Source organism: Ascaphus truei, unplaced genomic scaffold, assembly GCF_040206685.1.
Source record: "Ascaphus truei isolate aAscTru1 unplaced genomic scaffold, aAscTru1.hap1 HAP1_SCAFFOLD_1822, whole genome shotgun sequence".
NCBI lineage: Eukaryota > Metazoa > Chordata > Amphibia > Anura > Ascaphidae > Ascaphus > Ascaphus truei.
In genome coordinates, this window is record NW_027454723.1 from 22,643 (window position 1) to 48,133 (window position 25,491).

The window sequence follows — 25,491 nt, forward strand, 5'->3', positions numbered from 1 at the left end:
TACCTCTGATTATACCGCACCAAATGCTGATAATATCATGCTGTAGCTGCACTTTACAGAAGATGATGCAGATGTCATCATTGGTTGGTGGGTTCATTAAATCAATCCATCATATCATAACCACACTGTGCATATGATGTACTGAATCAGTAACACCAGGAAGACATCTCCATGTTAGGAGTAGAGTTGAAGTTAACAGAATATGTCCAGCACTGTGGTGTGTAGCCCATAAATAATAATTGTGCACATTACCAGAACAACATACTGTCAACTGCAAGATCATTTTGCTGCTTGTAGCGTATGCTCATCCTGTACAGTGTTGTAGTAGATCCGTCTCTTCAGTGTTCACTGCAACAAAAGTAAGACATTGCATTAATATTACAGACGTTTGGGGGCTGAAATCTCACTTCGCTGCGGACAATTTCCCTTTGCATAAGATTCTTGTGATTATGTCAATGATGATCAATAACTGCATCATAACACAGCCGCTCTATACAGAAGATGTACTTGCTCTCATTGGTCATTGAGGTAATACGTCACACAATGTACAGATATAGCAAGGATTATTTCTCCCACTTGTGCATTATGGCATTATGATGGGAAATGTTGTGAGATTCTGCATTATCAGCATCACTGAATCTTTTGGAAATTAAGTGATATTCTATGTTTTAATGCAATATTATGGGTGATCAGCCGGTAAAATAATAATAGCTTGCTGTATCTGTAGCCATGCTCTACCCATGATGTGCTGAACCAATGACTGCAGAGAGATTCAGAGTGCTAAACATGACTGGAACGCATCTCTGAATAATGGGCAGCAAAGCAGTGCAGAATAGGAGGTGAAAGTATTTAAAATGGAAGATCCTTAGCAGCTGTGTGGAGAGTAGACAGTACAGACTGACCAAGTAAATGGTAAAAGGAGTAACTTCAACATTACTTGGCTTTGTTCTCCACATTGAAGCTTTCCTCCTCTTTAAATCACTAATACTGATGCCATGTGTAACCTGTACTGAGAGTTATATAATCTACTGGCCTAGATGAAACCATATGATGCAAACAGGATCCATCCCACTCCAGATTCATAGAATTGAACCACCTCAACCTTTCATAACAATCACATAGAACTGCAGCTGTGCGCTACTGCACATGTTCTTGTTATGAATGGTAGTAGATGTGGTCCTTGGGTCTTTACTTCATACTGTAGCCACACTCTACTCATGATGTATTGAATCAACGAAAACTTGCATGGTTCAGATCACAGGAAGGGGTAGAGTAGAGATGAAAATATTCAATGTGAAACCCGTAGCAGCCGGATTGTGTGGAGTCAATAAAACGACAAATACTAAATGGTAAATGAGAAATATACACATTGCTTATCTGTCTCTGTGTAGTAATTTTCCTTCTCTTCAACTGTCCTTCAAATTTTCTCTTTTGCAAGAAAAGGAACACATGGCTTCAATATTCACTTCTGTTCTGCAGTCATCCCTCCTGAAATAAAAGTTAAGCATTGCATTGTTATTATGATAATACATACAATAAACCTTGCTCCAAACCATTTGATGCAAAGCAAATCCACCTCCCACCCACAGCTGTGCTCCTTCTAGAGCATGCATGTCAAACTCCAGTCCTCGAGGGTCCCAAACAGGCCAGGTTTTCAGTAGGGATATCCTGAAAACCTGGCCTGGTTGCGGCCCTCGAGGACTGGAGTTTGACATCCTTGTTCTTGAGCTTCTACCACGCAAGTCATCCATGTGAGTGACACTGTACTGCAGTCCTGGTCTGCACACAATCTACTGAATCAATGACATCACACTGTAAAGGCAATCTACAAGATGTATTAGTTGTCCACACTTCCGAAATGTTACTTTTATGTCCAAATCACTTATTCCCATGACCTGATATTTGTATTTGTTATTTATAGGATTGTCACAAAGAGTTGATGAGGTCACCAAATGATAGTATGTAGAGAGAAAGAGAGATCTCAGAACAGAGCCCTGATGTATACCCACAGACAGATCAATAGAAGACGAAGACATGTTAGCAACAGAGATGGAGAATGTGTGACAGGAAAGTTATGATGAAAACCAGGATAGAACTGTGTTACGGATACCAAGAGAGAGTTTAGAATATGAAGGAGGAGAGTGATTGAGAGCATCAAACGCAGCAGATAGATCAAGTAGGATTAGTAGGGAAAAGTGACCTTGGGAATTTGCTTTAAGCACAGTCTGTAGAACGAGCTGTACGAAAGGCAGGTTGTAAAGGATCCAGGAGGGAATGTGATTTAAGAATGTTGACATTCTAGCAATTAGGAGACAAACAGCAGGAGGGATACAGGGCGGTAGTTAGTAAGGCACATAGGGTGTAGGTTGTTTCTGAGAAAAGGGTGACCACTACAGGCTTAAAGTAAGAGGGTAAAGAGCCAGAGAATAGGGAGGAATTGAAGATGTGGGTGAGAGTGGGGACTAAGAGATGCAGTAAGGTGTGAGGGGATACGATCTAGAGGGCATGTGGTAGAGGGAGAAGAGAAGATGATTAGCTTCCAGCTCTGTAAGAGAAGAAAAGGAGTCAAATGCAGAAGGAGAATTAGGTAGAAGGAGAGAAGGGGGAAGGGACAGAAGGAATCTCCTTGTGGGTGGCATCCACCTTGCCTCTGAAGTAGTCAAATGCTTGAGGAGAAGTGAAGGAAGGATGGCAAGTGTGAGGAGAAGGTTAGTGGAGGGAGTCAAATACAGGGAAAAAAAGATAGCGTAAATTAAATTTGAGTGTTGATGAATGTGAAAAAAAAGTAGTGTGGTTTGGCCCCAGAGAGCAGCTTTATACAGGACTGGAGACATTTTTACTGTAGAAAAATCAAATATCAATTGTGTGATTTCCTTCATAGGCATTAAGAACAGCGAGTGGAAGTGTGATGAACATGTTTGGGAATTTAGCCAAGGGTGTGGGCTAGAGGGACAAGTGTGTCAGAGCCTAGAGGGGGCATGTAGATAGGAGGATAGCATTGTAAGAGTTAATAAGATTGTTAGTTTAAGCGGAAAGAGAGAGAGAGCAGAGAGGTTAGAGTAGATGTCAGAGGAGAGTTTAATTAAGCAGAGGCAAATCAGTGGGACAGGTAAGATGGGGTGAGGGGAATGACTGATTGTGAATGATGAGAGCAGAAGAGGTCATGTACAACTAGAGCCTTGTTAGTCAGAGAACGGACATTCCAGATGGCATAGGAGAAGGGAAGAGAAAAGTAAGGAAAGGAATGTGGATTACATTAGATAGGTTAACACTCTTAGCAGGGAAGCAGAGGCAGGGAGGCCCGATGTGTATATGAGCAGGTTCAAGATTATAAGAGATATCCCACACATCAGCAAACATAGAAGGAGACACAGAGATAGGTGTAGAGAGAGACAGAGATTGCTCTATGTAGAGAGAGAGGGACGTAGAGAGAATGAGACAGATAGGCGCAGAGAGAGGGGGCGCAGAGAGAGGAGGCGCCAAAAGAGGGGGCGCAGAGAGAGGGGGCACAGAGAATAGGATATTAAAGAGTGCTTTTCATTGAGCAGTGCAGAAATAGCTGCAATAGAGGTCTGTACAAATGGTGCAGTGTGTAGACACATGCAAAGGTAGGGGAAGGAAAGAGGAGAACATGTGGATAAAAGCAGGAGTGTGGAAGTTAGAGAAATTAGAAAAGTTTAACAGAGGAGTGAGGAAACAGCCAGCAGAAAGAACAAGAGAGAGGTTACATTGGGATGACGTTCTGTGGTAAAGAGAAAATGCTAGGAGAGAGCTTTCAAATATTAGAGGACATGAATTGAGGGAGCAAATGTATAAATCAAAACCTGAGGGGGAGGTATAGCACGAAAGCTTGCACAGCAGATTATAGTCTTAATGTTGCGTGTACCTGTCAGGGTATTCAAGAAGTTAAATTCTCACAAGTGCAGAGTTCATGATGAAATGCTGAATCTAGTCCCCTTCCAATTTAATTTTAATATAACTTTTCCATTCTTCATTACTGCAAAAAGCAAACAAAACAAAACCACATTGCATTACTATTTTCAAAATGGATTGAATGGCATATTCAACAGTGACTGTGTGATGCCAATATTCCCCACTCACTCGTAGTGAAGCACATATTGTACTAGTGTTGAAAGTAGGCCGGTAGAGTCAGGTACGCAGTACTGATAAAACAATAAGTGCCCGTCGTAAGTACCAGCTCCGCAACAGTGCGGGCATCACATTAGTGACGTGGATGAACATATATGGATAAGCCCATATTAAGGCATCACGTGACCAGAGCCGTCACTGACTGGGTATACGTAAAGACGCAGGGAGATGCAAGGAAAGGGAGGGAGAGAGACAGGGAGAAGATGTGAAACGGAGGAAGGCACGGATGGAGGGAGTTCTTCCGAGCTTCTGCGGGCCTCTCTCTTTCACTGGTGCATGCCGGGAGCTGGTCCCAACATCCACAAAGTGTGTGTGTATTATTGGTTGTATTTTATGGGGGTAGGAGGGTAGTGTGTATATTGTGTGTGTGGGAGTATTATATTGTGTGTAGAGGTGCAGAGGAGAGTACTAGATTGTGTATCTTGTGTAAGGGTGTTGTGTATATTGTGTTTGGAGCTATAATATTATTGGGGAGATTAGTATTGAGGAGGTATTATAGTGTGTATTGTGGGGAGTATTAGTGTGTGTATTGTTTGTGGGTGACAGATGCTGGGGGTATGCAGCAATCCCTGCACTGAGGTCCGAGGCGGCTCTGCATCGCTCGCACGCACTGTGGATGACCAAGCATGTGCCCATGATAATCATGGCCTTACAGGGATGAGTGTGTCAGAGCCTAGAAGGGGCATATATATGATGGAGGAGGGAGGAGGAGGAGGGAGGAGGAGGAGATGATAGCATTGTAAAAGTTAACAAGATAGTTAGTTTAAGCAGAAAGTGAGGAGAGGTTAGAGATAAGGGTAGATGTCAGAGGAGAGAGTTCAATTAAGCTGAGGTATCGAGTAGGACAGGGGTGAGGGGAATGAGAGGTGGTGGATGATGAGAGCAGAAGAGGTCATGTACAAATAGACCTTGTTAGTCAGAGAGCAGTCATTCCAGAGGGCACGTGAGAAGTGAAGAGTAAAGTGAGACATGGAATGTGGATTACATTAGATGGGTTAATACGCTTAGCAGGGAGGTGGAGAGAGAGAGGCAAGAGGCAGAGAGTGGTGCAGGGGTTGAGGAAGAGATGTTGCATGTACCTTATCAGAACATTAAAGAACATCAATTCACACTGGTGCAGAGTTGATGATGAATCCAGTTCACCTCCAATTCAATTTTAACAGAAATGTTTCATTCTTCATTACTGAAAAAAAAGAAAAGTAAAAAACATTTCATTACTATTTTCAAAATGGATTGAATTCCCCCAACAATGACTATGTGTTACCAATATATCCCTCTCAGTCCCACTGCAGCATATACTGTACCAGTGTGAAAGTAGGAAGGTACACAGTACCGGTAAAACAATACGTGCCGGTACTATGCACCATATGAATTATAAGGGGATGTAAATCTCCCAGTCTCTCTCCATATCCGCAACAGAGCGGGCTCCGGTCAGTGGCATGGATGCCCATATATGGGTATGCTCATATTTGGGCATCCCATGTCACTGACCGGAGCCGGCTCTGAGTATAGGGATATATGCGGAGACGCAGAGGTGCAAGGAAATGGGAGGAGGCACGGTGAGATACAGGGAGAGACCACAGGAAGATAGAGGGCAACAACTTCCACAAGGTACTTGTATGGGTATAATTGTTTGTATTTTGTGCAGAGGGGGTAATTTCAGATAAAATACAATTCTCCACCCTCTACGAAACAATTCCACTTTGTTCAGTAAGCCAGAAAGTCTTGGTCCCATGTGGACTGAATTTAATGCAAATAAGGTCCTTAATACACAAGTAAAGAATAAAGTTACTTATTCTCTACTGTAAGAAGTGCCACATTGCCCACTATTTGGGTCCTGTGCCCAGATTGTGACCATGCATGGCAGAGGTGAGATTCCCCCAACTCCAATTTGCTACACTCTCCAAGAGAGATAATTGTGATCAGAGGTGGAACTAGGGGAGGGTGTGAGCAGGGTCACTGCCCAGGGAGTAACCTGACTGGGGGCACGGAAATCTCATTTAGTGCATATGTTGCGGCACTGCATTGATTGACCGGTCAATCTGCACTGCTGCCTGTCACAGTGACATCCTGATCGGGCACTGTGATCAGCTATAGCACTGACCCAGGTGAGATAGTTCAGCACTTTACAAGGAGGGAACAGATGTTGTGGGTGACAGATGCTGGAGGTAGGCCAAGACTGTTGGCCAGAGTAACGTGGAGACTTACTGCACTCTGCATGCCCATCCTCTCCCTGACATCAGGGGAAGGAAGTGGCCCTGGGGTGTGTGTAGGTATGCCAGATGTCAGTGTATGCATAAGTAAGTATGCCTGTGTAGTGGGAGGTGTAGGGGCGTTAAGCTGGAGGACTTAAAACAGGCACAAAAGCACATAGATACCTCTGATTATACCGCACCAAATGCTGATAATATCATGCTGTAGCTGCACTTTACAGAAGATGATGCAGATGTCATCATTGGTTGGTGGGTTCATTAAATCAATCCATCATATCATAACCACACTGTGCATATGATGTACTGAATCAGTAACACCAGGAAGACATCTCCATGTTAGGAGTAGAGTTGAAGTTAACAGAATATGTCCAGCACTGTGGTGTGTAGCCCATAAATAATAATTGTGCACATTACCAGAACAACATACTGTCAACTGCAAGATCATTTTGCTGCTTGTAGCGTATGCTCATCCTGTACAGTGTTGTAGTAGATCCGTCTCTTCAGTGTTCACTGCAACAAAAGTAAGACATTGCATTAATATTACAGACGTTTGGGGGCTGAAATCTCACTTCGCTGCGGACAATTTCCCTTTGCATAAGATTCTTGTGATTATGTCAATGATGATCAATAACTGCATCATAACACAGCCGCTCTATACAGAAGATGTACTTGCTCTCAATGGTCATGGAGGTAATACGTCACACAATGTACAGATATAGCAAGGATTATTTCTCCCACTGGTGCATTATGGCATTATGATGGGAAATGTTGTGAGATTCTGCATTATCAGCATCACTGAATCTTTTGGAAATTAAGTGATATTCTATGTTTTAATGCAATATTATGGATGATCAGCCGGTAAAATAATAATAGCTTGCAGTATCTGTAGCCATGCTCTACCCATGATGTGCTGAACCAATGACTGCAGAGAGATTCAGAGTGGTAAACATGACTGGAACGCATCTCTGAATAATGGGCAGCAAAGCAGTGCAGAATAGGAGGTGAAAGTATTTAAAATGGAAGATCCTTAGCAGCTGTGTGGGGAGTAGACAGTACAGACTGACCAAGTAAATGGTAAAAGGAGTAACTTCAACATTACTTGGCTTTGTTCTCCACATTGAAGCTTTCCTCCTCTTTAAATCACTAATACTGATGCCATGTGTAACCTGTACTGAGAGTTATATAATCTACTGGCCTAGATGAAACCATATGATGCAAACAGGATCCATCCCACTCCAGATTCATAGAATTGAACCACCTCAACCTTTCATAACAATCACATAGAACTGCAGCTGTGCGCTACTGCACATGTTCTTGTTATGAATGGTAGTAGATGTGGTCCTTGGGTCTTTACTTCATACTGTAGCCACCCTCTACTCATGATGTATTGAATCAACGAAAACTTGCATGGTTCAGATCACAGGAAGGGGTAGAGTAGAGATGAAAATATTCAATGTGAAACCCGTAGCAGCCGGATTGTGTGGAGTCAATAAAACGACAAATACTAAATGGTAAATGAGAAATATACACATTGCTTATCTGTCTCTGTGTAGTAATTTTCCTTCTCTTCAACTGTCCTTCAAATTTTCTCTTTTGCAAGAAAAGGAACACATGGCTTCAATATTCACTTCTGTTCTGCAGTCATCCCTCCTGAAATAAAAGTTAAGCATTGCATTGTTATTATGATAATACATACAATAAACCTTGCTCCAAACCATTTGATGCAAAGCAAATCCACCTCCCACCCACAGCTGTGCTCCTTCTAGAGCATGCATGTCAAACTCCAGTCCTCGAGGGTCCCAAACAGGCCAGGTTTTCAGTAGGGATATCCTGAAAACCTGGCCTGTTTGCTGCCCTCGAGGACTGGAGTTTGACATCCTTGTTCTTGAGCTTCTACCACGCAAGTCATCCATGTGAGTGACACTGTACTGCAGTCCTGGTCTGCACACAATCTACTGAATCAATGACATCACACTGTAAAGGCAATCTACAAGATGTATTAGTTGTCCACACTTCCGAAATGTTACTTTTATGTCCAAATCACTTATTCCCATGACCTGATATTTGTATTTGTTATTTATAGGATTGTCACAAAGAGTTGATGAGGTCACCAAATGATAGTATGTAGAGAGAAAGAGAGATCTCAGAACAGAGCCCTGATGTATACCCACAGACAGATCAATAGAAGACGAAGACATGTTAGCAACAGAGATGGAGAATGTGTGACAGGAAAGTTATGATGAAAACCAGGATAGAACTGTGTTACGGATACCAAGAGAGAGTTTAGAATATGAAGGAGGAGAGTGATTGAGAGCATCAAACGCAGCAGATAGATCAAGTAGGATTAGTAGGGAAAAGTGACCTTGGGAATTTGCTTTAAGCACAGTCTGTAGAACGAGCTGTACGAAAGGCAGGTTGTAAAGGATCCAGGAGGGAATGTGATTTAAGAATGTTGACATTCTAGCAATTAGGAGACAAACAGCAGGAGGGATACAGGGCGGTAGTTAGTAAGGCACATAGGGTGTAGGTTGTTTCTGAGAAAAGGGTGACCACTACAGGCTTAAAGTAAGAGGGTAAAGAGCCAGAGAATAGGGAGGACTTGAAGATGTGGGTGAGAGTGGGGACTAAGAGATGCAGTAAGGTGTGAGGGGATACGATCTAGAGGGCATGTGGTAGAGGGAGAAGAGAAGATGATTAGCTTCCAGCTCTGTAAGAGAAGAAAAGGAGTCAAATGCAGAAGGAGAATTAGGTAGAAGGAGAGAAGGGGGAAGGGACAGAAGGAATCTCCTTGTGGGTGGCATCCACCTTGCCTCTGAAGTAGTCAAATGCTTGAGGAGAAGTGAAGGAAGGATGGCAAGTGTGAGGAGAAGGTTAGTGGAGGGAGTCAAATACAGGGAAAAAAAGACAGCGTAAATTAAATTTGAGTGTTGATGAATGTGAAAAAAAAGTAGTGTGGTTTGGCCCCAGAGAGCAGCTTTATACAGGACTGGAGACATTTTTACTGTAGAAAAATCAAATATCAATTGTGTGATTTCCTTCATAGGCATTAAGAACAGCGAGTGGAAGTGTGATGAACATGTTTGGGAATTTAGCCAAGGGTGTGGGCTAGAGGGACAAGTGTGTCAGAGCCTAGAGGGGGCATATAGATAGGAGGATAGCATTGTAAGAGTTAATAAGATTGTTAGTTTAAGCGGAAAGAGAGAGAGAGCAGAGAGGTTAGAGTAGATGTCAGAGGAGAGTTTAATTAAGCAGAGGCAAATCAGTGGGACAGGTAAGATGGGGTGAGGGGAATGACTGATTGTGAATGATGAGAGCAGAAGAGGTCATGTACAACTAGAGCCTTGTTAGTCAGAGAACGGACATTCCAGATGGCATAGGAGAAGGGAAGAGAAAAGTAAGGAAAGGAATGTGGATTACATTAGATAGGTTAACACTCTTAGCAGGGAGGCAGAGGCAGGGAGGCCCGATGTGTATATGAGCAGGTTCAAGATTATAAGAGATATCCCACACATCAGCAAACATAGAAGGAGACACAGAGATAGGTGTAGAGAGAGACAGAGATTGCTCTATGTAGAGAGAGAGGGACGTAGAGAGAATGAGACAGATAGGCGCAGAGAGAGGGGGCGCAGAGAGAGGAGGCGCCAAAAGAGGGGGCGCAGAGAGAGGGGGCACAGAGAATAGGATATTAAAGAGTGCTTTTCATTGAGCAGTGCAGAAATAGCTGCAATAGAGGTCTGTACAAATGGTGCAGTGTGTAGACACATGCAAAGGTAGGGGAAGGAAAGAGGAGAACATGTGGATAAAAGCAGGAGTGTGGAAGTTAGAGAAATTAGAAAAGTTTAACAGAGGAGTGAGGAAACAGCCAGCAGAAAGAACAAGAGAGAGGTTACATTGGGATGACGTTCTGTGGTAAAGAGAAAATGCTAGGAGAGAGCTTTCAAATATTAGAGGACATGAATTGAGGGAGCAAATGTATAAATCAAAACCTGAGGGGGAGGTATAGCACGAAAGCTTGCACAGCAGATTATAGTCTTAATGTTGCGTGTACCTGTCAGGGTATTCAAGAAGTTAAATTCTCACAAGTGCAGAGTTCATGATGAAATGCTGAATCTAGTCCCCTTCCAATTTAATTTTAATATAACTTTTCCATTCTTCATTACTGCAAAAAGCAAACAAAACAAAACCACATTGCATTACTATTTTCAAAATGGATTGAATGGCATATTCAACAGTGACTGTGTGATGCCAATATTCCCCACTCACTCGTAGTGAAGCACATATTGTACTAGTGTTGAAAGTAGGCCGGTAGAGTCAGGTACGCAGTACTGATAAAACAATAAGTGCCCGTCGTAAGTACCAGCTCCGCAACAGTGCGGGCATCACATTAGTGACGTGGATGAACATATATGGATAAGCCCATATTAAGGCATCACGTGACCAGAGCCGTCACTGACTGGGTATACGTAAAGACGCAGGGAGATGCAAGGAAAGGGAGGGAGAGAGACAGGGAGAAGATGTGAAACGGAGGAAGGCACGGATGGAGGGAGTTCTTCCGAGCTTCTGCGGGCCTCTCTCTTTCACTGGTGCATGCCGGGAGCTGGTCCCAACATCCACAAAGTGTGTGTGTATTATTGGTTGTATTTTATGGGGGTAGGAGGGTAGTGTGTATATTGTGTGTGTGGGAGTATTATATTGTGTGTAGAGGTGCAGAGGAGAGTACTAGATTGTGTATCTTGTGTAAGGGTGTTGTGTATATTGTGTTTGGAGCTATAATATTATTGGGGAGATTAGTATTGAGGAGGTATTATAGTGTGTATTGTGGGGAGTATTAGTGTGTGTATTGTTTGTGGGTGACAGATGCTGGGGGTATGCAGCAATCCCTGCACTGAGGTCCGAGGCGGCTCTGCATCGCTCGCACGCACTGTGGATGACCAAGCATGTGCCCATGATAATCATGGCCTTACAGGGATGAGTGTGTCAGAGCCTAGAAGGGGCATATATATGATGGAGGAGGGAGGAGGAGGAGGGAGGAGGAGGAGATGATAGCATTGTAAAAGTTAACAAGATAGTTAGTTTAAGCAGAAAGTGAGGAGAGGTTAGAGATAAGGGTAGATGTCAGAGGAGAGAGTTCAATTAAGCTGAGGTATCGAGTAGGACAGGGGTGAGGGGAATGAGAGGTGGTGGATGATGAGAGCAGAAGAGGTCATGTACAAATAGACCTTGTTAGTCAGAGAGCAGTCATTCCAGAGGGCACGTGAGAAGTGAAGAGTAAAGTGAGACATGGAATGTGGATTACATTAGATGGGTTAATACGCTTAGCAGGGAGGTGGAGAGAGAGAGGCAAGAGGCAGAGAGTGGTGCAGGGGTTGAGGAAGAGATGTTGCATGTACCTTATCAGAACATTAAAGAACATCAATTCACACTGGTGCAGAGTTGATGATGAATCCAGTTCACCTCCAATTCAATTTTAACAGAAATGTTTCATTCTTCATTACTGAAAAAAAAGAAAAGTAAAAAACATTTCATTACTATTTTCAAAATGGATTGAATTCCCCCAACAATGACTATGTGTTACCAATATATCCCTCTCAGTCCCACTGCAGCATATACTGTACCAGTGTGAAAGTAGGAAGGTACACAGTACCGGTAAAACAATACGTGCCGGTACTATGCACCATATGAATTATAAGGGGATGTAAATCTCCCAGTCTCTCTCCATATCCGCAACAGAGCGGGCTCCGGTCAGTGGCATGGATGCCCATATATGGGTATGCTCATATTTGGGCATCCCATGTCACTGACCGGAGCCGGCTCTGAGTATAGGGATATATGCGGAGACGCACAGGTGCAAGGAAATGGGAGGAGGCACGGTGAGAAACAGGGAGAGACCACAGGAAGATAGAGGGCAACAACTTCCACAAGGTACTTGTATGGGTATAATTGTTTGTATTTTGTGCAGAGGGGGTAATTTCAGATAAAATACAATTCTCCACCCTCTACGAAACAATTCCACTTTGTTCAGTAAGCCAGAAAGTCTTGGTCCCATGTGGACTGAATTTAATGCAAATAAGGTCCTTAATACACAAGTAAAGAATAAAGTTACTTATTCTCTACTGTAAGAAGTGCCACATTGCCCACTATTTGGGTCCTGTGCCCAGATTGTGACCATGCATGGCAGAGGTGAGATTCCCCCAACTCCAATTTGCTACACTCTCCAAGAGAGATAATTGTGATCAGAGGTGGAACTAGGGGAGGGTGTGAGCAGGGTCACTGCCCTGACTGGGAAATCTCATTTAGTGCATATGTTGCGGCACTGCATTGATTGACCGGTCAATCTGCACTGCTGCCTGTCACAGTGACATCCTGATCGGGCACTGTGATCAGCTATAGCACTGACCCAGGTGAGATAGTTCAGCACTTTACAAGGAGGGAACAGATGTTGTGGGTGACAGATGCTGGAGGTAGGCCAAGACTGTTGGCCAGAGTAACGTGGAGACTTACTGCACTCTGCATGCCCATCCTCTCCCTGACATCAGGGGAAGGAAGTGGCCCTGGGGTGTGTGTAGGTATGCCAGATGTCAGTATATGCATAAGTAAGTATGCCTGTGTAGTGGGAGGTGTAGGGGCGTTAAGCTGGAGGACTTAAAACAGGCACAAAAGCACATAGATACCTCTGATTATACCGCACCAAATGCTGATAATATCATGCTGTAGCTGCACTTTACAGAAGATGATGCAGATGTCATCATTGGTTGGTGGGTTCATTAAATCAATCCATCATATCATAACCACACTGTGCATATGATGTACTGAATCAGTAACACCAGGAAGACATCTCCATGTTAGGAGTAGAGTTGAAGTTAACAGAATATGTCCAGCACTGTGGTGTGTAGCCCATAAATAATAATTGTGCACATTACCAGAACAACATACTGTCAACTGCAAGATCATTTTGCTGCTTGTAGCGTATGCTCATCCTGTACAGTGTTGTAGTAGATCCGTCTCTTCAGTGTTCACTGCAACAAAAGTAAGACATTGCATTAATATTACAGACGTTTGGGGGCTGAAATCTCACTTCGCTGCGGACAATTTCCCTTTGCATAAGATTCTTGTGATTATGTCAATGATGATCAATAACTGCATCATAACACAGCCGCTCTATACAGAAGATGTACTTGCTCTCATTGGTCATTGAGGTAATACGTCACACAATGTACAGATATAGCAAGGATTATTTCTCCCACTTGTGCATTATGGCATTATGATGGGAAATGTTGTGAGATTCTGCATTATCAGCATCACTGAATCTTTTGGAAATTAAGTGATATTCTATGTTTTAATGCAATATTATGGGTGATCAGCCGGTAAAATAATAATAGCTTGCTGTATCTGTAGCCATGCTCTACCCATGATGTGCTGAACCAATGACTGCAGAGAGATTCAGAGTGCTAAACATGACTGGAACGCATCTCTGAATAATGGGCAGCAAAGCAGTGCAGAATAGGAGGTGAAAGTATTTAAAATGGAAGATCCTTAGCAGCTGTGTGGAGAGTAGACAGTACAGACTGACCAAGTAAATGGTAAAAGGAGTAACTTCAACATTACTTGGCTTTGTTCTCCACATTGAAGCTTTCCTCCTCTTTAAATCACTAATACTGATGCCATGTGTAACCTGTACTGAGAGTTATATAATCTACTGGCCTAGATGAAACCATATGATGCAAACAGGATCCATCCCACTCCAGATTCATAGAATTGAACCACCTCAACCTTTCATAACAATCACATAGAACTGCAGCTGTGCGCTACTGCACATGTTCTTGTTATGAATGGTAGTAGATGTGGTCCTTGGGTCTTTACTTCATACTGTAGCCACACTCTACTCATGATGTATTGAATCAACGAAAACTTGCATGGTTCAGATCACAGGAAGGGGTAGAGTAGAGATGAAAATATTCAATGTGAAACCCGTAGCAGCCGGATTGTGTGGAGTCAATAAAACGACAAATACTAAATGGTAAATGAGAAATATACACATTGCTTATCTGTCTCTGTGTAGTAATTTTCCTTCTCTTCAACTGTCCTTCAAATTTTCTCTTTTGCAAGAAAAGGAACACATGGCTTCAATATTCACTTCTGTTCTGCAGTCATCCCTCCTGAAATAAAAGTTAAGCATTGCATTGTTATTATGATAATACATACAATAAACCTTGCTCCAAACCATTTGATGCAAAGCAAATCCACCTCCCACCCACAGCTGTGCTCCTTCTAGAGCATGCATGTCAAACTCCAGTCCTCGAGGGTCCCAAACAGGCCAGGTTTTCAGTAGGGATATCCTGAAAACCTGGCCTGGTTGCGGCCCTCGAGGACTGGAGTTTGACATCCTTGTTCTTGAGCTTCTACCACGCAAGTCATCCATGTGAGTGACACTGTACTGCAGTCCTGGTCTGCACACAATCTACTGAATCAATGACATCACACTGTAAAGGCAATCTACAAGATGTATTAGTTGTCCACACTTCCGAAATGTTACTTTTATGTCCAAATCACTTATTCCCATGACCTGATATTTGTATTTGTTATTTATAGGATTGTCACAAAGAGTTGATGAGGTCACCAAATGATAGTATGTAGAGAGAAAGAGAGATCTCAGAACAGAGCCCTGATGTATACCCACAGACAGATCAATAGAAGACGAAGACATGTTAGCAACAGAGATGGAGAATGTGTGACAGGAAAGTTATGATGAAAACCAGGATAGAACTGTGTTACGGATACCAAGAGAGAGTTTAGAATATGAAGGAGGAGAGTGATTGAGAGCATCAAACGCAGCAGATAGATCAAGTAGGATTAGTAGGGAAAAGTGACCTTGGGAATTTGCTTTAAGCACAGTCTGTAGAACGAGCTGTACGAAAGGCAGGTTGTAAAGGATCCAGGAGGGAATGTGATTTAAGAATGTTGACATTCTAGCAATTAGGAGACAAACAGCAGGAGGGATACAGGGCGGTAGTTAGTAAGGCACATAGGGTGTAGGTTGTTTCTGAGAAAAGGGTGACCACTACAGGCTTAAAGTAAGAGGGTAAAGAGCCAGAGAATAGGGAGGAATTGAAGATGTGGGTGAGAGTGGGGACTAAGAGATGCAGTAAGGTGTGAGGGGATACGATCTAGAGGGCATGTGGTAGAGGGAGAAGAGAAGATGATTAGCTTCCAGCTCTGTAAGAGAAGAAAAGGAGTCAAATGCAGAAGGAGAATTAGGTAGAAGGAGAGAAGGGGGAAGGGACAGAAGGAATCTCCTTGTGGGTGGCATCCACCTTGCCTCTGAAGTAGTCAAATGCTTGAGGAGAAGTGAAGGAAGGATGGCAAGTGTGAGGAGAAGGTTAGTGGAGGGAGTCAAATACAGGGAAAAAAAGATAGCGTAAATTAAATTTGAGTGTTGATGAATGTGAAAAAAAAGTAGTGTGGTTTGGCCCCAGAGAGCAGCTTTATACAGGACTGGAGACATTTTTACTGTAGAAAAATCAAATATCAATTGTGTGATTTCCTTCATAGGCATTAAGAACAGCGAGTGGAAGTGTGATGAACATGTTTGGGAATTTAGCCAAGGGTGTGGGCTAGAGGGACAAGTGTGTCAGAGCCTAGAGGGGGCATGTAGATAGGAGGATAGCATTGTAAGAGTTAATAAGATTGTTAGTTTAAGCGGAAAGAGAGAGAGAGCAGAGAGGTTAGAGTAGATGTCAGAGGAGAGTTTAATTAAGCAGAGGCAAATCAGTGGGACAGGTAAGATGGGGTGAGGGGAATGACTGATTGTGAATGATGAGAGCAGAAGAGGTCATGTACAACTAGAGCCTTGTTAGTCAGAGAACGGACATTCCAGATGGCATAGGAGAAGGGAAGAGAAAAGTAAGGAAAGGAATGTGGATTACATTAGATAGGTTAACACTCTTAGCAGGGAAGCAGAGGCAGGGAGGCCCGATGTGTATATGAGCAGGTTCAAGATTATAAGAGATATCCCACACATCAGCAAACATAGAAGGAGACACAGAGATAGGTGTAGAGAGAGACAGAGATTGCTCTATGTAGAGAGAGAGGGACGTAGAGAGAATGAGACAGATAGGCGCAGAGAGAGGGGGCGCAGAGAGAGGAGGCGCCAAAAGAGGGGGCGCAGAGAGAGGGGGCACAGAGAATAGGATATTAAAGAGTGCTTTTCATTGAGCAGTGCAGAAATAGCTGCAATAGAGGTCTGTACAAATGGTGCAGTGTGTAGACACATGCAAAGGTAGGGGAAGGAAAGAGGAGAACATGTGGATAAAAGCAGGAGTGTGGAAGTTAGAGAAATTAGAAAAGTTTAACAGAGGAGTGAGGAAACAGCCAGCAGAAAGAACAAGAGAGAGGTTACATTGGGATGACGTTCTGTGGTAAAGAGAAAATGCTAGGAGAGAGCTTTCAAATATTAGAGGACATGAATTGAGGGAGCAAATGTATAAATCAAAACCTGAGGGGGAGGTATAGCACGAAAGCTTGCACAGCAGATTATAGTCTTAATGTTGCGTGTACCTGTCAGGGTATTCAAGAAGTTAAATTCTCACAAGTGCAGAGTTCATGATGAAATGCTGAATCTAGTCCCCTTCCAATTTAATTTTAATATAACTTTTCCATTCTTCATTACTGCAAAAAGCAAACAAAACAAAACCACATTGCATTACTATTTTCAAAATGGATTGAATGGCATATTCAACAGTGACTGTGTGATGCCAATATTCCCCACTCACTCGTAGTGAAGCACATATTGTACTAGTGTTGAAAGTAGGCCGGTAGAGTCAGGTACGCAGTACTGATAAAACAATAAGTGCCCGTCGTAAGTACCAGCTCCGCAACAGTGCGGGCATCACATTAGTGACGTGGATGAACATATATGGATAAGCCCATATTAAGGCATCACGTGACCAGAGCCGTCACTGACTGGGTATACGTAAAGACGCAGGGAGATGCAAGGAAAGGGAGGGAGAGAGACAGGGAGAAGATGTGAAACGGAGGAAGGCACGGATGGAGGGAGTTCTTCCGAGCTTCTGCGGGCCTCTCTCTTTCACTGGTGCATGCCGGGAGCTGGTCCCAACATCCACAAAGTGTGTGTGTATTATTGGTTGTATTTTATGGGGGTAGGAGGGTAGTGTGTATATTGTGTGTGTGGGAGTATTATATTGTGTGTAGAGGTGCAGAGGAGAGTACTAGATTGTGTATCTTGTGTAAGGGTGTTGTGTATATTGTGTTTGGAGCTATAATATTATTGGGGAGATTAGTATTGAGGAGGTATTATAGTGTGTATTGTGGGGAGTATTAGTGTGTGTATTGTTTGTGGGTGACAGATGCTGGGGGTATGCAGCAATCCCTGCACTGAGGTCCGAGGCGGCTCTGCATCGCTCGCACGCACTGTGGATGACCAAGCATGTGCCCATGATAATCATGGCCTTACAGGGATGAGTGTGTCAGAGCCTAGAAGGGGCATATATATGATGGAGGAGGGAGGAGGAGGAGGGAGGAGGAGGAGATGATAGCATTGTAAAAGTTAACAAGATAGTTAGTTTAAGCAGAAAGTGAGGAGAGGTTAGAGATAAGGGTAGATGTCAGAGGAGAGAGTTCAATTAAGCTGAGGTATCGAGTAGGACAGGGGTGAGGGGAATGAGAGGTGGTGGATGATGAGAGCAGAAGAGGTCATGTACAAATAGACCTTGTTAGTCAGAGAGCAGTCATTCCAGAGGGCACGTGAGAAGTGAAGAGTAAAGTGAGACATGGAATGTGGATTACATTAGATGGGTTAATACGCTTAGCAGGGAGGTGGAGAGAGAGAGGCAAGAGGCAGAGAGTGGTGCAGGGGTTGAGGAAGAGATGTTGCATGTACCTTATCAGAACATTAAAGAACATCAATTCACACTGGTGCAGAGTTGATGATGAATCCAGTTCACCTCCAATTCAATTTTAACAGAAATGTTTCATTCTTCATTACTGAAAAAAAAGAAAAGTAAAAAACATTTCATTACTATTTTCAAAATGGATTGAATTCCCCCAACAATGACTATGTGTTACCAATATATCCCTCTCAGTCCCACTGCAGCATATACTGTACCAGTGTGAAAGTAGGAAGGTACACAGTACCGGTAAAACAATACGTGCCGGTACTATGCACCATATGAATTATAAGGGGATGTAAATCTCCCAGTCTCTCTCCATATCCGCAACAGAGCGGGCTCCGGTCAGTGGCATGGATGCCCATATATGGGTATGCTCATATTTGGGCATCCCATGTCACTGACCGGAGCCGGCTCTGAGTATAGGGATATATGCGGAGACGCAGAGGTGCAAGGAAATGGGAGGAGGCACGGTGAGATACAGGGAGAGACCACAGGAAGATAGAGGGCAACAACTTCCACAAGGTACTTGTATGGGTATAATTGTTTGTATTTTGTGCAGAGGGGGTAATTTCAGATAAAATACAATTCTCCACCCTCTACGAAACAATTCCACTTTGTTCAGTAAGCCAGAAAGTCTTGGTCCCATGTGGACTGAATTTAATGCAAATAAGGTCCTTAATACACAAGTAAAGAATAAAGTTACTTATTCTCTACTGTAAGAAGTGCCACATTGCCCACTATTTGGGTCCTGTGCCCAGATTGTGACCATGCATGGCAGAGGTGAGATTCCCCCAACTCCAATTTGCTACACTCTCCAAGAGAGATAATTGTGATCAGAGGTGGAACTAGGGGAGGGTGTGAGCAGGGTCACTGCCCAGGGAGTAACCTGACTGGGGGCACGGAAATCTCATTTAGTGCATATGTTGCGGCACTGCATTGATTGACCGGTCAATCTGCACTGCTGCCTGTCACAGTGACATCCTGATCGGGCACTGTGATCAGCTATAGCACTGACCCAGGTGAGATAGTTCAGCACTTTACAAGGAGGGAACAGATGTTGTGGGTGACAGATGCTGGAGGTAGGCCAAGACTGTTGGCCAGAGTAACGTGGAGACTTACTGCACTCTGCATGCCCATCCTCTCCCTGACATCAGGGGAAGGAAGTGGCCCTGGGGTGTGTGTAGGTATGCCAGATGTCAGTGTATGCATAAGTAAGTATGCCTGTGTAGTGGGAGGTGTAGGGGCGTTAAGCTGGAGGACTTAAAACAGGCACAAAAGCACATAGATACCTCTGATTATACCGCACCAAATGCTGATAATATCATGCTGTAGCTGCACTTTACAGAAGATGATGCAGATGTCATCATTGGTTGGTGGGTTCATTAAATCAATCCATCATATCATAACCACACTGTGCATATGATGTACTGAATCAGTAACACCAGGAAGACATCTCCATGTTAGGAGTAGAGTTGAAGTTAACAGAATATGTCCAGCACTGTGGTGTGTAGCCCATAAATAATAATTGTGCACATTACCAGAACAACATACTGTCAACTGCAAGATCATTTTGCTGCTTGTAGCGTATGCTCATCCTGTACAGTGTTGTAGTAGATCCGTCTCTTCAGTGTTCACTGCAACAAAAGTAAGACATTGCATTAATATTACAGACGTTTGGGGGCTGAAATCTCACTTCGCTGCGGACAATTTCCCTTTGCATAAGATTCTTGTGATTATGTCAATGATGATCAATAACTGCATCATAACACAGCCGCTCTATACAGAAGATGTACTTGCTCTCAATGGTCATGGAGGTAATACGTCACACAATGTACAGATATAGCAAGGATTATTTCTCCCACTGGTGCATTATGGCATTATGATGGGAAATGTTGTGAGATTCTGCATTATCAGCATCACTGAATCTTTTGGAAATTAAGTGATATTCTATGTTTTAATGCAATATTATGGATGATCAGCCGGTAAAATAATAATAGCTTGCAGTATCTGTAGCCATGCTCTACCCATGATGTGCTGAACCAATGACTGCAGAGAGATTCAGAGTGGTAAACATGACTGGAACGCATCTCTGAATAATGGGCAGCAAAGCAGTGCAGAATAGGAGGTGAAAGTATTTAAAATGGAAGATCCTTAGCAGCTGTGTGGGGAGTAGACAGTACAGACTGACCAAGTAAATGGTAAAAGGAGTAACTTCAACATTACTTGGCTTTGTTCTCCACATTGAAGCTTTCCTCCTCTTTAAATCACTAATACTGATGCCATGTGTAACCTGTACTGAGAGTTATATAATCTACTGGCCTAGATGAAACCATATGATGCAAACAGGATCCATCCCACTCCAGATTCATAGAATTGAACCACCTCAACCTTTCATAACAATCACATAGAACTGCAGCTGTGCGCTACTGCACATGTTCTTGTTATGAATGGTAGTAGATGTGGTCCTTGGGTCTTTACTTCATACTGTAGCCACCCTCTACTCATGATGTATTGAATCAACGAAAACTTGCATGGTTCAGATCACAGGAAGGGGTAGAGTAGAGATGAAAATATTCAATGTGAAACCCGTAGCAGCCGGATTGTGTGGAGTCAATAAAACGACAAATACTAAATGGTAAATGAGAAATATACACATTGCTTATCTGTCTCTGTGTAGTAATTTTCCTTCTCTTCAACTGTCCTTCAAATTTTCTCTTTTGCAAGAAAAGGAACACATGGCTTCAATATTCACTTCTGTTCTGCAGTCATCCCTCCTGAAATAAAAGTTAAGCATTGCATTGTTATTATGATAATACATACAATAAACCTTGCTCCAAACCATTTGATGCAAAGCAAATCCACCTCCCACCCACAGCTGTGCTCCTTCTAGAGCATGCATGTCAAACTCCAGTCCTCGAGGGTCCCAAACAGGCCAGGTTTTCAGTAGGGATATCCTGAAAACCTGGCCTGTTTGCTGCCCTCGAGGACTGGAGTTTGACATCCTTGTTCTTGAGCTTCTACCACGCAAGTCATCCATGTGAGTGACACTGTACTGCAGTCCTGGTCTGCACACAATCTACTGAATCAATGACATCACACTGTAAAGGCAATCTACAAGATGTATTAGTTGTCCACACTTCCGAAATGTTACTTTTATGTCCAAATCACTTATTCCCATGACCTGATATTTGTATTTGTTATTTATAGGATTGTCACAAAGAGTTGATGAGGTCACCAAATGATAGTATGTAGAGAGAAAGAGAGATCTCAGAACAGAGCCCTGATGTATACCCACAGACAGATCAATAGAAGACGAAGACATGTTAGCAACAGAGATGGAGAATGTGTGACAGGAAAGTTATGATGAAAACCAGGATAGAACTGTGTTACGGATACCAAGAGAGAGTTTAGAATATGAAGGAGGAGAGTGATTGAGAGCATCAAACGCAGCAGATAGATCAAGTAGGATTAGTAGGGAAAAGTGACCTTGGGAATTTGCTTTAAGCACAGTCTGTAGAACGAGCTGTACGAAAGGCAGGTTGTAAAGGATCCAGGAGGGAATGTGATTTAAGAATGTTGACATTCTAGCAATTAGGAGACAAACAGCAGGAGGGATACAGGGCGGTAGTTAGTAAGGCACATAGGGTGTAGGTTGTTTCTGAGAAAAGGGTGACCACTACAGGCTTAAAGTAAGAGGGTAAAGAGCCAGAGAATAGGGAGGACTTGAAGATGTGGGTGAGAGTGGGGACTAAGAGATGCAGTAAGGTGTGAGGGGATACGATCTAGAGGGCATGTGGTAGAGGGAGAAGAGAAGATGATTAGCTTCCAGCTCTGTAAGAGAAGAAAAGGAGTCAAATGCAGAAGGAGAATTAGGTAGAAGGAGAGAAGGGGGAAGGGACAGAAGGAATCTCCTTGTGGGTGGCATCCACCTTGCCTCTGAAGTAGTCAAATGCTTGAGGAGAAGTGAAGGAAGGATGGCAAGTGTGAGGAGAAGGTTAGTGGAGGGAGTCAAATACAGGGAAAAAAAGACAGCGTAAATTAAATTTGAGTGTTGATGAATGTGAAAAAAAAGTAGTGTGGTTTGGCCCCAGAGAGCAGCTTTATACAGGACTGGAGACATTTTTACTGTAGAAAAATCAAATATCAATTGTGTGATTTCCTTCATAGGCATTAAGAACAGCGAGTGGAAGTGTGATGAACATGTTTGGGAATTTAGCCAAGGGTGTGGGCTAGAGGGACAAGTGTGTCAGAGCCTAGAGGGGGCATATAGATAGGAGGATAGCATTGTAAGAGTTAATAAGATTGTTAGTTTAAGCGGAAAGAGAGAGAGAGGTTAGAGTAGATGTCAGAGGAGAGTTTAATTAAGCAGAGGAAAATCAGTGGGACAGGTAAGATGGGGTGAGGGGAATGACTGATTGTGAATGATGAGAGCAGAAGAGGTCATGTACAACTAGAGCCTTGTTAGTCAGAGAACGGGCATTCCAGATGGCATAGGAGAAGGGAAGAGAAAAGTAAGGAAAGGAATGTGGATTACATTAGATAGGTTAACACTCTTAGCAGGGAGGCAGAGGCAGGGAGGCCCGATGTGTATATGAGCAGGTTCAAGATTATAAGAGATATCCCACACATCAGCAAACATAGAAGGAGACACAGAGATAGGTGTAGAGAGAGACAGAGATAGCTCTATGTAGAGAGAGAGGGACGTAGAGAGAATGAGACAGATAGGCGCAGAGAGAGGGGGCGCAGAGAGAGGAGGCGCCAAAAGAGGGGGCGCAGAGAGAGGGGGCACAGAGAATAGGATATTAAAGAGTGCTTTTCATTGAGCAGTGCAGAAATAGCTGCAATAGAGGTCTGTACAAATGGTGCAGTGTGTAGACACATGCAAAGGTAGGGGAAGGAAAGAGGAGAACATGTGGATAAAAGCAGGAGTGTGGAAGTTAGAGAAATTAGAAAAGTTTAACAGAGGAGTGAGGAAACAGCAAGCAGAAAGAACAAGAGAGAGGTTACATTGGGATGACGTTCTGTGGTAAAGAGAAAATGCTAGGAGAGAGCTTTCAAATATTAGAGGACATGAATTGAGGGAGCAAATGTATAAATCAAAACCTGAGGGGGAGGTATAGCACGAAAGCTTGCACAGCAGATTATAGTCTTAATGTTGCGTGTACCTGTCAGGGTATTCAAGAAGTTAAATTCTCACAAGTGCAGAGTTCATGATGAAATGCTGAATCTAGTCCCCCTCCAATTTAATTTTAATATAACTTTTCCATTCTTCATTACTGCAAAAAGCAAACAAAACAAAACCACATTGCATTACTATTTTCAAAATGGATTGAATGGCATATTCAACAGTGACTGTGTGATGCCAATATTCCCCACTCACTCGTAGTGAAGCACATATTGTACTAGTGTTGAAAGTAGGCCGGTAGAGTCAGGTACGCAGTACTGATAAAACAATAAGTGCCCGTCGTAAGTACCAGCTCCGCAACAGTGCGGGCATCACATTAGTGACGTGGATGAACATATATGGATAAGCCCATATTAAGGCATCACGTGACCAGAGCCGTCACTGACTGGGTATACGTAAAGACGCAGGGAGATGCAAGGAAAGGGAGGGAGAGAGAGAGACAGGGAGAAGATGTGAAACGGAGGAAGGCACGGATGGAGGGAGTTCTTCCGAGCTTCTGCGGGCCTCTCTCTTTCACTGGTGCATGCCGGGAGCTGGTCCCAACATCCACAAAGTGTGTGTGTATTATTGGTTGTATTTTATGGGGGTAGGAGGGTAGTGTGTATATTGTGTGTGTGGGAGTATTATATTGTGTGTAGAGGTGCAGAGGAGAGTACTAGATTGTGTATCTTGTGTAAGGGTGTTGTGTATATTGTGTTTGGAGCTATAATATTATTGGGGAGATTAGTATTGAGGAGGTATTATAGTGTGTATTGTGGGGAGTATTAGTGTGTGTATTGTTTGTGGGTGACAGATGCTGGGGGTATGCAGCAATCCCTGCACTGAGGTCCGAGGCGGCTCTGCATCGCTCGCACACACTGTGGATGACCAAGCATGTGCCCATGATAATCATGGCCTTAGAGGGATGAGTGTGTCAGAGCCTAGAAGGGGCATATATATGATGGAGGAGGGAGGAGGAGGAGGGAGGAGGAGGAGATGATAGCATTGTAAAAGTTAACAAGATAGTTAGTTTAAGCAGAAAGTGAGGAGAGGTTAGAGATAAGGGTAGATGTCAGAGGAGAGAGTTCAATTAAGCTGAGGTATCGAGTAGGACAGGGGTGAGGGGAATGAGAAGTGGTGGATGATGAGAGCAGAAGAGGTCATGTACAAATAGACCTTGTTAGTCAGAGAGCAGACATTCCAGAGGGCACGTGAGAAGTGAAGAGTAAAGTGAGACATGGAATGTGGATTACATTAGATGGGTTAATACGCTTAGCAGGGAGGTGGAGAGAGAGAGGCAAGAGGCAGAGAGTGGTGTAGGGGTTGAGGAAGAGATGTTGCATGTACCTTATCAGAACATTAAAGAACATCAATTCACACTGGTGCAGAGTTGATGATGATTCCAGTTCACCTCCAATTCAATTTTAACAGAACTTTTTCATTCTTCATTACTGCAAAAAAAAAAGTATAAAACATTGCATTACTATTTTCAAAATGGATTGAATTCCCCCAACAATAACTATGTGTTACCAATATATCCCTCTCAGTCCCACTGCAGCACATACTGTACCAGTGTGAAAGTAGGAAGGTACACAGTAACGGTAAAACAATACGTGCCGGTACTATGCACCATATGAATTATAAGGGGATGTAAATCTCCCAGTCTCTCTCCATATCCGCAACAGAGTGGGCTCCGGTCAGTGGCATGGATGCCCATGTATGGATATGCTCATATTTGGGCATCCCATGTCACTGACCGGAGCCGGCTCTGAGTATAGGGATATATGCGGAGACGCAGAGGTGCAAGGAAATGGGAGGAGGCACGGTGAGAAACAGGGAGAGACCACAGGAAGATAGAGGGCAACAACTTCCACAAGGTATGTGTATGTGTATAATTGTTTGTATTTTGTGCAGAGGGGGTAATTTCAGATAAAATACAATTCTCCACCCTCTACGAAACAATTCCACTTTGTTCAGTAAGCCAGAAAGTCTTGGTCCCATGGGGACTGAATTTTAATGCAAATAAGGTCCTTAATACACAAGTAAAGAATATAGTTAC

At 43.3% G+C, this 25,491-nt stretch overlaps 1 long non-coding RNA gene across 1 annotated transcript in view; it reads right to left on the bottom strand.

The window, feature by feature from the left end:
* The window catches only part of LOC142476970 (uncharacterized), a 31,136-nt gene extending 6,267 nt beyond the window's left edge, over positions 1-24,869 (bottom strand). Inside the window, exons 1-16 of the long non-coding RNA XR_012792094.1 lie at positions 24,780-24,869; positions 23,434-23,544; positions 20,921-21,042; positions 19,807-19,902; positions 18,259-18,362; positions 16,917-17,027; positions 14,399-14,518; positions 13,283-13,378; positions 11,753-11,856; positions 10,411-10,521; positions 7,893-8,012; positions 6,777-6,872; positions 5,229-5,332; positions 3,887-3,997; positions 1,369-1,488; positions 253-348 (exon numbers count right to left, since the gene is read on the bottom strand). This is a non-coding gene — a long non-coding RNA (uncharacterized LOC142476970). The remainder of the gene's footprint in view (positions 1-252; positions 349-1,368; positions 1,489-3,886; positions 3,998-5,228; positions 5,333-6,776; positions 6,873-7,892; positions 8,013-10,410; positions 10,522-11,752; positions 11,857-13,282; positions 13,379-14,398; positions 14,519-16,916; positions 17,028-18,258; positions 18,363-19,806; positions 19,903-20,920; positions 21,043-23,433; positions 23,545-24,779) is intronic.
* Between the last annotated feature and the right edge of the window lie 622 nt (positions 24,870-25,491).